This window comes from Pristis pectinata, chromosome 12 (assembly GCF_009764475.1).
Source record: "Pristis pectinata isolate sPriPec2 chromosome 12, sPriPec2.1.pri, whole genome shotgun sequence".
NCBI lineage: Eukaryota > Metazoa > Chordata > Chondrichthyes > Rhinopristiformes > Pristidae > Pristis > Pristis pectinata.
The window spans coordinates 29,299,025-29,314,799 of NC_067416.1; the positions used below are offsets into that span (position 1 = coordinate 29,299,025).

Genomic DNA, 15,775 nt, shown 5'->3' on the forward strand with positions numbered 1-15,775 from the left:
AAGTCTGTGGATATTTTTCTTCAAACTATGGATTTACTTTATAAGAAGAAATATCAACTTCAGGGAATTTTGATATTTTCATTAAAAACATCTCAAATTTCATTGCATGTTGGATGTTTCCAGTGATGAGAATCACCACTGGGTGTTGCTATGGTAAATTAAGTTCAGACTAGCCTCAGAATTAATTTGTTGTTTTATACTCCAGTCAGCCATGCTACACACAGAGAATCCCAGGAATTTTGTGGGATTTTGATGCTGCAAGTTGCCCTTCGGGCAGAATTGACCTTGTGCATTCAGTGTTTCGTGTAGAAGTTATCCTGAATGTGTGGTTGCTCCCCATTTGAGACACTACAGGGAAAGTACAATGGGAGAAGGGGTAACACAGAGATAAGGAGAGTGAGGTTGGAGACGGTTGAATCAGGGGTGCTGGGAAAAAATATCCTGACCCACACATGTTGTCAAAATTCTCTGTGAGGTAGTATTATCTTATAGGGGAGAAAGTGAAATGCTACAGACAAAATGGTACAGCTTTTTAATATTATCAGTTTCATATGATGGCTCTTTATTGTGTTCATATTTTTCATAATGAAATAGAAGGAGGTCATTCAGCCCATTGAGTCTATGCCAGTTTTCAGAATATTCCAGTTCCCTATTTATTTTCCTGCGACCTATTCTTTCAGACATGCCTATCAATAGCATCACTCTCAATCTGATTTGCCTACCAGGCATCTATACTAGGGGTAATATACAGTAGCCAATTAACTTAACAACTAGCACATCACTGGGGTTCTGGAGGAAAGCAGTACACCCAGCATAAAATCACCTGGTCAAAGGGAGAACATGCAAACTCCACTCAGACAGAAGCAGAGTCAGAATTGAACCTGGGTTTCTGGAGCTGTGAGACAACAGTACCACTGTGCTCTGGTTATGCACAACTATCACATCCACATTATCAATATCTTTCATTAAATTTAAAACTTGGATGATATTCACCTTTAATCTGATTACAACGAACATATATTTAGCTTTATGACCTCTTCTTAGAACTCAGTGACCAAAATCTCCTATGAGATTGGCCTTTTTGATTCCTTTCATGATAGATTTTTGTAAATAAGTAATCATAATTTATACAGAGGATACTGCAAGGAATTCTGCAACAGTTTTTGTACAAATTATTTTGTTCTCTAGCTGTCTGTGCTACTCTGTTGAGTTTATTCAGAGTTGAGATTGACAGAAAGGGAATCAAGCTACATCGATCTGGTGAGAAAGTGGATGAGGTTCAGGATCCACCATAATCTTACTTTCTGGCACAGCAGAGTCTGTAGTCTACTCCTGCTTCTATTTCCCATATCCTCTAATGTATTACTTAATGATTAAACCTCACTGGAGAATGGCACAAAGCACAAGTAATTTTGTCGGTAATAAAATGCATGTTTTTTCCCTTCTTAGCTCAGCTAGCAACTCCTATTCCAATGTCTCCATGACAATCTAAGCAGATACCAGAGATTGTGCCCATATTCATTTATTGACTGATCAATGAAGCAGATTCAATTAAAACTTGGTTTTGTTGCCCAGGTTTGGTGATATATATTGCAATACATGAATTGGATTGAACATGGTCTAGAAGCACATAGACCTTCTGTAGTATCTCTTTTTTCACATAACTTTTTTAAGCTGCTAGCATAATGCTTATCTTAGGATCTTCTTCCAAATCAGGTACTGCTCCGGAGCAGGTTCCAACTTGGTCTGCTTTGGTTTCACCTGGGATGATAATTAGTGGTTGCCAACAGAATGGAAGAACGTCTCTTAAGAAGTTTGATTTGGGGAAAAATGAGTACTGTCAACCTATAATGAACCAACTCACTTCCTATCATTGTCTTCCCTCACCCACCCTTCCCAAAACCAAGACTTATTCAAGAATCTCTGAAAGCAAGGTGCCTGCAGTAAGCTTAGCAAAGGGAAGCCCTGTGATTGATGGGTCAGGGTTAGTCACAGATGCAGGCAGTGTTGCAGCATTTCAATTCCTTCTTCTGATCAGTTATCCAGTCAGCTGCAGGTGTACACTTCCTCAGCCATGGGAGGGAGCATTTAACTCTGGACTACATCAGAAGCTAACAAAACTCAGAAAGGAGAAAATAGTTGTAAAACGTACAAATTAATTACCACTTTGATCCTCTTCATAGCCTCCTCATTAGAAGCTTAAATATTCAAACCCCACTCCAGGGCTAGAGCTCGTGACAGTTCAGTACACTGTTGGTGGAATGGTGTATTGTTGGGGATCTTGCCATCAAAGCAAGGCTTGGTGTGTCTGATTATAAAGATACTGAGGTTTTTTGAGGTATTGCATTTTGGTTCCCTGACCAGCATTTCTCCCTAACCCAAGTGGATTAATTGGTCTTTTAACTCATAGCTCTTTGTGAGACTGAGCTGAGTTTAAAATGGTTACTGTTTTTACCCAGGGAACAATGGTAATTGGACTTCAAAATAATTAATTCATGTAAAGTACTTTGAGACATGAGATGGAACTGTGCAATTCTGGTAGCTGGACTTGCACAATCTGTTCCCGTGCCATGCATACCTACATCAGTGATAGCGTTCCTCTGTTTCTTTGTTTCTTGGTATTGAATTTGCTTTGTCCAGAACTACAATATAAATATCAACTGCAACAGGAGTTACTTTTTGTGATTGTAAAAAGATCTTTTTTTCTCATTTTTGAACAGTGAAGAGGTAGGAATTCTGAACAAAATTATCTGACGCCACTCTCTAGTGATAATACATTCATTTTCCCTCAGACCAGCAGTTTTCCTAAAATTGCCAACAATACGAATATTAGCCTGCTAATTAGTGAAGGTTCAACTCAGCCCAGCTGTATGTCTGCTTAAACTGCCAAATCTATATTAGATTGGACTCTGAAAGCATTCCAACCCAGTTCACAGAACATTAGAACCAATCTGGAATGAGCATTATGTCTGGAAGATTCCATGAACTTTGTTCAAATCATTGGAATATTTCAAAGATACTTTCTGGACATTCAAACACACAGAAAGTATCTGCCCCTACAATAAAATGGCACCGTGTAGGGAACCAGAGAGTCAGCACCAGCACTATCAGTGTGTGACCTCTATGCATCCACCTCATTCAAAGAATTGTGTACTTTGGAGGCAGTAATTATGGCATGCTACTCATTGGTAAACATAAGCTGCAGTTAATTTCAGGAGTCTGGTGTACCACTGGATTGGTTGTGTGATGCTTTTAATTCAAATTGTTTGGAAGGACAAGATTTTGTTCATTGCTGGTTTCTGGATCCTAATAAACTGTTGGCATTACTGGCCGGGTCTTCACAGTGGGGGGTTCGCTGGTGGCGCCCTTATCTTACTGTAAAAATAACAGAATAGTGTAGAACGCAGCAACCCCATCACATGGTACACCGTTGTAATACAGTCAGAGATCAACTGCACTGGCACAATAGGCACCAAATGGAAACAGGAGAAGATAGCATTGGAAGGTGTGTCATTCTGAGGCTAGCTTGATGCAGATGTAATTGACAGATGCACAAGAAAAATAATCCTTCTTTCTCTTAACACATGAGTGCACAGCTCTGGGAGACCAAGCTATGAACTGGAGATTAAATGGAAATATTACACCATCAGAAACAATAGAGGATGAAAAATAATGGCTTGGTATAAGCAATCTTATCAAAATACTTGTCAAATATGACAAACAGTTCCCACTCATACTTCTTTAAAGAGAAAAGGTCAGTATTAATACAAACAAAAAATAGCTGCCAAAGAAATATTATTGACTTAACATTGCTTCACTTTTTTCAGTTAATTGTTCTCAATCTATTTTTAATAGATCAACAAGGGAACTGGCCAGTCAGTGTTAGTGAGTCAGACAACAGGAAAGAGTTCATCAGTGCACACAACTGAAGTGACAAAATTGCTGCATCATCCTAATTTTTGACTGATTTTAAATGATGCTCAACCAGAATAACTTCTCCCGATGAGGCTCCAAGATGATCTCTCCAGCAGTAAAAGCTTTTTTGAAGAAAATCAACAGATGGAAGTTAATAATAATTGTAATGGTTATATTGGTAATTGCATTAATGATGAAAAGTGTCCTTAGTTATAAATCTGAAACATCTTGCAAATATACTTTGTTACTCCAGCTATTTTTACCAACAGAACAAAATGTTATTTGCATTGCTTTTTGTGGGATTTTAATTTCTTCATGAGAATATATTGATATATTTCATGTAGTTGGTGTGTTGTTTTACTTAGAGAGCAAAACATTGGCACTTTGAGGCTATTATTGTGACGACTGTGTGCACCCTGAGAACAATGCATCATTCGGAGGTTGAGATAATTGGCTGATAATGCTAACAGTTCAGCTGTGTGAAACAAACCTCGAACATGATCAGAGTACAGGATCCAGTCATTGCCTCTCATGGGCAGAGGAAAGGATTTTCTGTGTTTTCACTATCTGGTTGTACATGAGTTAAATCTGGATTATGCATACTTTAGAAAATGCTCCAGTTTGCCTCACTCCTCCTTGGTACTTGGCTAAATCCAAATGTTAACTGTTCCAGCTGACACTTCTCATGTTTTGTGTGGGAAGGGGTGCACATTTTACAGCAATGAGAAATAATGTATCTTTTTATAGGTAACAAAAGCACATGCATTAGCTCATTTGTCAGTGTAGAGGACTTCCATTGCAATGAGTACACTCACCAAGCACTACATCTGGAGGTAGTACAAATTCAAGGGAACGAAGAACATTAAATGAGGTTTATAATGGAAGTAAACCTGATTTTGTCCATTATTGTCCCAAGTTAAGATTCTTACATTAACGCTTTACCTGCACCTATGTACTCTTATCTGATTTTCCTGTTATATATGTGGATTTAGTTCTCTTAAGAAAATATTAGAAGACATATCATACATAGAGGTTAACATACACTGTTATTTTATTCTGAATCATGCAAACATTCTGCACCAACATCCACAAATTGGAGAATATTGCCAGAGAAAGTGGTTGAGGCAGGTACAATAGTATCATTTAAGAAGGATCTGTAGAGGTACATGCAGAGGTGGGGCTTGGGGGGGGGGATATGGGACTAGATGGGTGGGAACCATGGCTGGCATGGACTCCTTGGGCCTGTATCCATGCTGTATTGCTCTATGACTCTAATATCTCACCTCACTAATTTATTTTACTTACTCTTTTTACCCCTTCTTTCTCTTTCCTTAAAATATATACACACAAAAAAGTACGTTAAGACAAATGCTAATGCTTATCCTCAGAATATGGCAATCAGAAGGTAGGTTCGCCACTGATTAGGGCAGAGGAATCATAGGAGGAATCAAACAATTGTTTCAGTGTAAGTGAAAAATATATGTAAAAGGGTTTACCTTTCTCTTCTGTTGTTTGATAAGTTGAGCCAAACTTTGTGAAAATCATTTGGAGACTGTAACAGCAACTACAGGCATCCAGCATAATTATTTCCTTGGTTTGACCAATGTATCACAATGGCTTATAAGAATTATTTTGTCTGCTTGGTCTCACTTGTAATGAAATATTTCTTGATGCTACATTTCATGACCTCATGTAAGTGGAACAAGCCAAGCTTTGAATTTTAGCATAAAATGTCTTTTCTCTTTTGCATTCGTCTACACTGGGAAGGCAAGAGCCTGATTTGGAGATAAGGAAAATGGATACCAGGGGTCAGCCATCCATGTAAAATCAGTGCAAATTAAACTTTTGCATCTCACACTATTCCAACATGTCCAAGGTGCCTGTGAGATACAAATTTCCTTTTTAGAGAATATGAAATTTGAACCAGTAAAGTTAAAAAGCATTCACAAGGACTAATCAATCCTTGCTGCCTTTTCAGCAGCTCTGTTGATCTCAGAGCTATTTCAATGTATACCTTTAATATAATATTTGTAATGTAATAAATGCATTAAAAACACTCTGAAGCAGAATCATTAAGCCTTCACATCCTGTTTCACAACAGGGATTGTTTTGATTTTGTGCAAAAGCATAAAATGGAAGATGGTAAATCATCAGACCATTTTACACCTTTCCCTTTTGTCTTTAAGGAATATAAGTATTAGGAGAAATTCATTTCTCCAGTTTCACATTATGATACAAGATCAAAATTAACCCTTGAAAACTTTTCCCCACACAGGACACATTATAATATTTACTAATGGCAATTATTTTATCTTCAGTTGTGGAATGTCTTGCCCTCCTTCCTCAGTGCATACACTCACTAGTAAACTGTACCCTGAGATTACAGATTTTCTTGTTTCCTCCCAGACCTAGATTTTACTCTCCTCTGGGTGCAGGCCCTGCTGCAGGCCCCGTGTATTGTCAGTAAAGGTTATGGAAGTAGCAGCCCGATGTCCTGTTGTGTTCCACCGCACAAGTCCACTTGTCCCATGTGTTTGTGTATTATACACAAGAGGACCTGAAAGGAAAATCCCAGATTTTGCAAACTGCATAGGGAGTGCCTCATAACATCTCATGGACAGTTTTTCAAAGAAAGTCAATCACACCACACACATAAACATTATGCTATATGGAAGAATTTCCAGGCCTCCACATTTCCCCCTATCTGTTGACCTTCTACTCTTTTAGTGCCCTTCCTGATTTGCCTCTTTCTATGCTTCTCACATATCCTCTTATCTGCATAATTTTCTAATAATTTCCTTTTATGTAAATTCATCCATTAGTTTCCCATCACTCAAGCAAAAGCAGCCATTTACAAGACTTATCAGGCCTGTGTTAGTGCAACTTAAAATTAACTTGCTTGATCAGGTTCTAGTTCATGAAGACACACCACTCCCCACCCCTTTCTGCTTTCCGCAACACTCCTGCATCTTTCATGTAAACAATTCCAAAACTGTGTTGCACAAGACTGATGTGGGGCTGCTGCTTTCTTTGGCATCCTATTCCTCCCTCTGTAAAATTGTGATTTCACCCGTCCTGCTGACCCTTTCTCCAGAATAACATTTTTCTCAGTCAGATTAGCCTCTAGGCCATTGTCTTACTTTGCCAGCTTGGAGTCACCCAATTACCTAAGCTCACACATCCTCAGAGGCCATACATCCATTTCACCAAGGTTAAAATGGACTTGGTCTATCCACAATTACCATTGATTGGTTAATAGTTTAAACATATCGCTCTACCTCTCCATCCTCAAGTTCCCTCTCTATCTCCCTAGCACTCTGTAATGGTCTCAGAGTTCATCAATGCATGGAAAGGCATGTTAAATATGCATTCACTAGCAGCTCAAAGAACCTTTGGAGAAGTCTTCTGTTGCTCTGTTATGTTTTAGCTGGTGAAATCCCATGACAGTCACTCTACCCAGTGGGAGTTGAAAATGGAATCAGGGTTCTCTGTATGTCACAGAGCCTGATTTACAGAGATTAAACAGGCCCCCAGTGCATTCAGGCTGGCTAATCAGTCCCCCAGAAACCTTTGGGAAAAATATTGGTGAAGTGGTAAAGGAGCAGTAAGTCCACCATCATCACCTTAATGTTTTTTAATCCTCTCCTTTGGCCATGCAATTGAAGTTTGAATCTCCCAAACAGTTCTATTTTTATTTATAGGTAACGGCACAGGGATCAATCATGTTGTATAGTGTTGCACTGATCTGTGTTGTCAGACAGCAAACATAAATCTCATCTTATACTTTTTCTTGATGTGACATCACCCATTGACCACCAGCTGACTGAGTGGAGAAATGAGCTATATAAATTCTTCAGCATTATCTTCAAAATTCACCTTCTTTGTCACCCTATACTCTAGATCCCAAGCTGACCTCCAAGTTGTTGTTGACTGATTTACTGAAGCAATAAGAGAATGGGCCTTACACAGAGCTCAAGACCTCATTCCCTGGCACAAAGCTTAAGTCTTACAGGACAAGAGTGATAACAAGACTCCCAAATGCTTTGAAGGTGTGGACTGCTTACAGCAGGCATGGCAAAGCAATGGAGAGATACATAAACACTGTTTACAGAAAATACTTCTGATCCAGTGGCAAGGAAAATGAACCAATGTGCAACATCCCCCCACTGAGGTTCTAATTAAGCACAGTCAGCTCTGATGGACAGGCTGCATATCGGAATGACTGGCGTCAAACTGTTGAAGCTGGTAACCTATTCTGAATTTCATGGCAAGAGATTTCCAAGAGGGCAAAGAAAACATTTTGTGGACATTCTCAAAGCCTTCTTGAAAATACATAATATTCTTATCAACTCCTGAGAATCCCTGGCCAAAGTTGTAGTGGCTGGGGAGGTTCCACTGGTTATCTTCTATATAATTCTCTTTTCAGTGGGGAGTGGAGGAGGGGTGGGTGATTTTCAATTACCAAGACTGAAGAACATCCAGTTTGTCCAGTCTGGTTAGATAACTTAAATAGGCAAGGCATAGAAGGATACTGTCCTAATTCAGGCAAAAGGGATTAGTGTAGATGGGCAAAAAGATCAGCATGTACGTGTGGGCAAAAGGACCAAATCCTGTGCTGTACAATGTTATGATTCTAACACCATTATCAAATACATAGCTTTTCTGTGTACCATTGCTGGCATATATCTTTAACATTAAGGTGACCAGTACAAGAAATGGTTAAGCATTCAGCTCATTTTATTAATTGCTGCTTTAAATCAGTAACTGCCAAAGCAACTAATATGATTGGACTGCTTTCAATCTCAGCCTCAGATAATTCTGCACCATTCAGACAGGATGAACATCACAATATTTTTTTACTTGCAATCTAGGCTAAGTATTATCTTTCACTCTTTTAACCATTTACAAATTCTTAGTTTATGTCCAAAATCCAACTTAACTTCCAGCTTGGTATCATCTGAAAACCTTGTAGCTGATGTGAAAGTGGTATGGGCACAGATTAAATGAAACTTTGAAGTAGAACAGCCCATTATCCAGGGTTGAATAAAGGCTTACTAAACATATTTAAGTACAAATAATTAGAACAAGCATATAAATATCTTAGTGCCTGTAGGTTTCAGCACAAAAATTAGTGATTTATTGAGAACATACGAATATTAGAAATAGGAGCAGGAATTCAGTCCCTTCTGCCTACTCCACCATCCAATGAAACCACAGCTGATCTTCTACCTTGGCATCACTTTCCTGTACCAACCGTATATCTCCTGATTCCTTTAATATCTTGAATGTATTTTAGTGGCGGAGCCTCCACAGTCCACATGGTTAGGGAATTCCAAACAATCGCTAGCCTTTGGGTGAAGGAATTTTTTTCCCATCTTATTTCTGAATGACTAACTCTTGCTCTGAGACTGTTGACCTTGATTCTAGATACCCCAGGCAAGGGGGAAACATCATCTATGCATTTACCCTTTCAAGACCAGTAAGAATTTTGTATGTTTTAATGAGATTGTCCCTTATCCTTCTAAACTCCAGAGTGTTCAGAGAGTCTTGAGATTCTGCTTAATCTTTCCTTGTGGTACCAGCTCTCATTCACTGGAATCAACCTGGTGAATCTTCACCGCACTCCCTCTATCACAAGAATATCCTTTTTAGGTAAGGAGATTGAAAATGGTGTGGTCCCACCGGAGTCTAGGTAATTGCAACAAGGAGTCTTTACCCTTGTACTCAAATCCTCTTGTAAATAACTACCAACATACTATTTGCCTTCCTAATTGCTTGCTGTAGCTGCATGTTAACTTTCAGTGGCTTGTGTACAAGGACACTGAGGTCTCTCTGAACTCCAACATCTTTTAATCTCTCACTATTTGAAACAGGTCCTGCCTTTCTATTTTTCTGCCAAAGTCAATGACCTCACCCTTTTTCCACTTCATGTTGCATCCAGCATGTCTTCACCCATTCATTTAATCTGTCTACACCCCTTGAAGCCTCTCTGCATAAACAGTTATGTCACAGTTATGTAATAAAACACATAGTGTGAACATGGTATAAAATTTACAAAGTTTGGAGAATTCTGTATTCATTTTCCTAATAAATTGTTGACTTAAAGCATTGCCAAATTAAAACAAAATCAAAATATGGCAAGTTAGACCAATGCTTAAATCAGTTAGTGAAATGTTCAACACCATGCCCAGGTTTTCTGACAAAATTGACTGCAACCAGGAGCTGTTGCTGACATTCCTCACAGGACTAAAAATAAAACTTCTTTCTTCTTCCTCTTTTAGGACTTGCTGCTTATTTGCGTTGTTGCAACTGCCTCATTAAGTAAAGAATATAACAAAGGATTTTTGAGATCTAGCAGTGCTGGCCAGAGTTGTAACGGCATGAATGAGCAATGGCTGTGGTCCAAAAATGTTCAGTTAAACTTCCATGAGGTCGCTGCCCGAATAAATTATCTCACAGGGCATTAATCAGGTCACAGTCTGTTTCCAGCACCTGCTTAAATAGCTTATTAGATTTAATCATGATATTTAACTTTAATTTTGCATCGTTTATCACAGAAAGTCGAAACGATTCCGTCAGAGCAGTGGAGTATGAAAATAATGGGCTTTCTCTCACTTGATTCATTCTCCACTGCACATGTCAAATTTTGGTTCTTTCAACTTCACAAGCTTTCAGTCAAAGGAAGCTACATATGGAAACAGAGGGGCAGATGATCCAATTTACATGAACCTCAAAGACTGGTTTCTAGTCAGAAAGTAGCAGCTAGTTATATCCTGATGATGTATATGGTTCTGTATCTTTGTGTCCTGTATATTTCAACCAACAAGTCAATATATAAAAAACTATTTGCTTTTCTCTGATGCAATTTTCTGTAAACATATAGCACCTCTTCAGTGCTTGCAATTAATTTTTCTGAGAGTTATGGAATAATATCCTGTGAGCAATCCAATTTTGATGGGCAAAGTTGAATTAAAAAACATGTTCAAGTCATCTTAATACATGCTCGTACATGGTGCAAAATATTTATAGCTAATTTCTCTCAGGCAGCATATACTTACATACTCAGTTTTCTCTCAAGCTTCTGCTGTCTTTAATGTTATTAGATTAATTTACAAAGCTTATCACAACAATTTATTTTATAATCACACTGGTATCTATAAGTATGGAGTGCAGCTTAAAACCTAGTTGTGGAATTCTGTCTGATAGTAATAAATAACTGTACAACAAAAACATTTAGACTGAAACCTTTAACTGCTAACATTTATCACAAGTTATTTAATTTTAAATTTCATTTTTACATTCTAACATATCAAGGTAGGCACCGTTCCTTTTCAGCAGGGATGTAAGCTGTTTAGCAATATATGCATATAAATTTAGAATCCTAATACTAATGTTATGATACTATAATACAACTGAAAAAAGACAAAAATAGATTACACCCAGGTATTAAATGAAAACAGTTTTGTTTATTCTCAGTAATTAGCTGTACTTTCAACTCCATTCCAGCAATCTGCACTCTTAGTCACAAGACATAACATAGTTTTTTTCTGTTTTTACCTTGAAGTGAGCAATTAGATGTGATGCGATTGGTCCTTCAGCATCTCCCAAATGCAGAAAGGATTCAGATGTAGTGCTCTCCTTAGCTTTAATACCATTCACTTTCACTGCAAGCAGCAGCTTATGGCACAGTCCGTTCCAAATAAATGCATCAACATCAGCCACTTCATTATCAATTAATCATTTCCAGTGACCATACAGTGATCCAGCAAAAGATAGCTATTAAAGTGGAACTCGGTTAAGCTGCAACGCTTTCTGAGCTCAGTGCAGCTTACATTTCCCCGGCTGCTTCTGAGGTGGAATGCTTGTCACTTCATGAACAGCAAGCTAATAAAACCCTGGCAGAGGAACCACGAGCATAGGCTCAGCTTCACATTATGCATTGGGAGGAGTTTTGTCAGGTGACAACAGCGATTCAAACACTGGTGTCTATGTGTGAGAACCTTATGGGAGATGTAGTTATTTTTAAGATACTGGTTGCTCATTGATACCCTGGTACTTTCAGTAACATTGTGTATTCCTGTGTTTCTGAAAACAATTAATTTGTTCAAGGCTTGGTAGACAAGAATAGACTCCATGGAAACTCGATCGGTTATTCTTCCTTGAATACCTGTACAGCTCCTTTGAAAACATCAATTGATACATAACCTATATTATGAAATATGAGCTGAATTAAATTGCAGAACTTGCAGGTTGGATGGATATGGGGAGCTAAGACTGGGAAATTGACAATATGCATAATAGTACAGTGGTAAATTACCAGATTATTATCCAGAGACCTATGCTATTGATGTTGTGGAGAAGGTTCAAACCCCACCACAGCTGCTGAGGAAGTTAAATTCAGTTAATTAAGATTTCTGGGATAATCTACTAGGTGGTTTTAAAGGCACATCTATTCAGGAGGGAACTCTGTTGTCCTTACCTGGTCCAGCCTTATATAAACTCCAGATCTGCTGTTGTGGTTGAGTTTTAACTGCCCTCCGAAATGGCTCAGCAGTCATACAATTCAAGAGGCAATTTTGAATAGGAAATAAATGCTGGCCTTGCCTGTGATATCCACATCCCATGAATGAATAAAAATGGAAGCTGGATCCATTCTCAAAGATTTCCCAATTTCACTCAAAGGTCCCAGCCTGGGAGAAATGGTTTGTCATTTTTGACCTACTAGTGACATAGCAGGAACTTATTGGTTTCAATGATCATCTGGTCCATAGGTTTTATGGGTTTTCTGAAACTCACCAGTGAAATTGAAAGTGCTGAAGCAATCTCATTCAGTGTTTTGTTGAGAAGTGTTTTGGAACCTTCTCCAACATTCTGTAAGAACATGAGTGATCTTTTAAATCAATTTCATTTTCCTCCATGATTTCCACTTCCTTTCCTTCCTCTAGTATCCACAAATCAATCAATCTCAGACATGAATAATGAGCATTGCAGAATTCCAAAGATTCATACCCCTCTGAGAAAAGAAATTCTCCCTCATTACACACCTAAATAGTTAACCCCTTTTCCTTTGACAGACTGCTAGTTCTAGTATTCCCAATGAGAAAAAACAACTTCCCACCACCTAATATGTCAAGACTCAAGATTTTATGTTTTGATGAGATCACTTCTCATTTTCATAAAATGTACACTTAGTCTTCTCAATCTCTCCTGATTGGTTTGTCCTACCCTTCTCTTTTGGACAAGGATACTAAATCTGCGCACTTTATCGTGTGATTTCACTGAGGCCATTTATACTTACAGCAAAATCCGTTTACTGTTCTACTCCAGTCTCTTTGCAATAAGATCAACACAATATTTTCTTTTATTCTTCTGTAGCTGCATGTTATTTTTAAGTGAATTGTTTACCAAGATATCCAGATATCTCTGGATACCAACATTTCCTAGTATCTCAACAGATCAGGCAGCATCTGAGGAGAGAGAAGCAGTGTTAACATTTCAGGTGAGGAGTTAATGATTCAGGTTAATGGCCCTTTAACAATGCCCTGAAAATTTAACCTGTTGCTCTCTCCACAGATGCTGCTTGACCTGCTGAGTATCTCCAGCATTTTCTGATTTTATTTCAGATTTCCAGCATTTGCAGATTCAAATTTCTTAGTACTTCACCATTTAAAAAATATCACATTTTCTAATTTTCCTATCTGTTTTCATAGAATTATATAACAGTACAGCACAATACAGGCCCTTTGGCCCACAATGTTGTGCTGACCTTTAAACCTCGCCTAAGACTATCAAACCTCTACCTCCCCCATATCCCTCTATTTTAAATTTCTCCATATGCTTATCTAGCAATCTCTTGAATTTGATCAATGTACCTGCCTCCATCACCACCCCAGGCAGCACATTCCATGCCCCAACCACTCTCTGGGTAAAAGACCTTCCTCTGATATCTCCCTTGAACCTCCCACCCATTACTTTAAAGCCATGCCCTCTTGTATTGAGCATTGGTGCCCTGGGAAAGAGGAGCTGGCTGTCCACTCTATCTATTGCTCTTAATATCTTGTACACCTCTATCATGTCTCCTCTCATCCTCCTTCTCTTCAAAGAGTAAAGCCCCAGCTCCCTTAGTCTCTCCTCATAATCCATACTCTCCAAACCAGGCAGCATCCTGGTAAATCTCCTCTGCACCCTTTCCAAAGCTTCCACATCCTTCTTATAATGAGGTGACCAGAACTGGACACAGTACTCTCTTACTTTTGTAGAGCTGCATCATTACCTTGTGGCTCCTAAACTTGATCCCACGACTTATGAATGCTAACATCTCATAAGCTTTCTTAACTACCCTATCCACCTGTGAGGCAACTTTCAGGGATCTGTGGATATGAAATCCCCACATCCCTCTGATCCTCCACACTACCCAGAATCCTGCCATTAACTTTGTACTCTGCACTGGAGTTTGTCCTTCCAAAATGTACCATCTCACACTTCTCTGGATTGAACTCCATCTGCCACTTCTCAGCCCGGCTCTGCATTCTTTTAACGTCCCTCTGCAATCTTCGACAATCCTCCACACTATCCACAACACCACCAACCTTTGTGTCATCTGCAAACTTGCCAACCCACCCTTCTACCCCCTCATACAAGTCATTAATAAAAGCAGAGGTCCCAGAACCAATCCTTGTGGGACACCGCTAGTCACAGCCCTCCAATCTGAATGTACTCAACCCTCTGCTTTCTACAGGCAAGCCAATTCTGAATCCACACAGCCAAGCTTCCCTTGATCCCATGCCCTCTGGCCTTCTGAAGAAGCCTACCATGTGGAACCTTGTCAAATGCCTTACTAAAATCCATGTAGACCACATCCCCTGCACTATCCTCATCAATCTTCCTGGTCACCTCCTCAACAAACCCTATCAGGCTTGTGAGACATGATCTGCCCTTCACAAAGCATTGCTGGCTGTCCCTGATTAGACCATGTTTCTCTAAATGCCCATAGATCCTATCTCTAAGAATCCGTTCCAACAGTTTGCCCACCACAGATGTAAGGCTCACTGGTCTATAATTCCCTGGACTATCCCTACTACCTTTTTTGAATAAGGGGACAGTATTTGCCACCCTCCAATCCTCCGGTACCATTCCCGTGGATAACGAGGATTCAAAGATCCTAGCCAACGGTTCTGCAATCTCCTCCCTCACCTCGCGGAGCAGCCTGGGGAATATTCCGTCAGGCTCAGGGGACTTATCTGTCCTAAGGTTTTCTATATTATGTTTCATCTGCCTCATTCCTTTTCCCCTTGTAGCCTTTTTGCTTCTTCCTCAAAGCTTATATACCAGCTAATCATAGTATCTCTTCAAACTTCAACACATCACATTCAGTCTGCTCATATAAACCATTGATCTAGAATGTAAGTAACTTAACCAAAGTACTGATCCTCACAGTACCTGCTCAACATAACGTGCCACACAGAAGTAACTCAGTCATTCCCTGTACATTATCTATCTAAGAATCAATCCTTAACCCATACTAATATAATATTGCCAATCCCATGATCCCTAATTTTGCTTAGCAATCACTTGTATGGCAAAAATTGAATGCATTTTGAAACCCAGAACTTTCTCCATCTCTACCCTCTACCCTGCTAGTCACAAATCTCTATTAATTTTGCCAAGCAATTTTCCAATCTTGTTATGACTCTCTATGTGGCATGTTAGAATGGACTCTGTGGTGAATTCTACCTTGCTACTGTGGTCAGGCCAGCTGACCTAGAGCTCCACATTTTCTCTCACCTTGTTTTCTTCAACAACAGGTTTAAAGTCCATTCTAAAGTCCAGGGAACTCTGAAAGATCAAGACTGGTGGATTT

The 15,775-nt window shown here is 39.1% G+C and overlaps 1 protein-coding gene across 3 annotated transcripts in view; it reads right to left on the reverse strand.

Annotated features, from left to right (window-relative positions):
- The window catches only part of LOC127576793 (heparan sulfate glucosamine 3-O-sulfotransferase 1-like), a 108,281-nt gene extending 96,520 nt beyond the window's left edge, over positions 1 to 11,761 (reverse strand). For all 3 annotated transcript variants that reach the window (XM_052027539.1, XM_052027538.1, XM_052027537.1), the window contains exon 1: positions 11,473 to 11,761. The gene's annotated coding sequence lies outside the window, so the exon portion shown is untranslated. The remainder of the gene's footprint in view (positions 1 to 11,472) is intronic.
- Between the last annotated feature and the right edge of the window lie 4,014 nt (positions 11,762 to 15,775).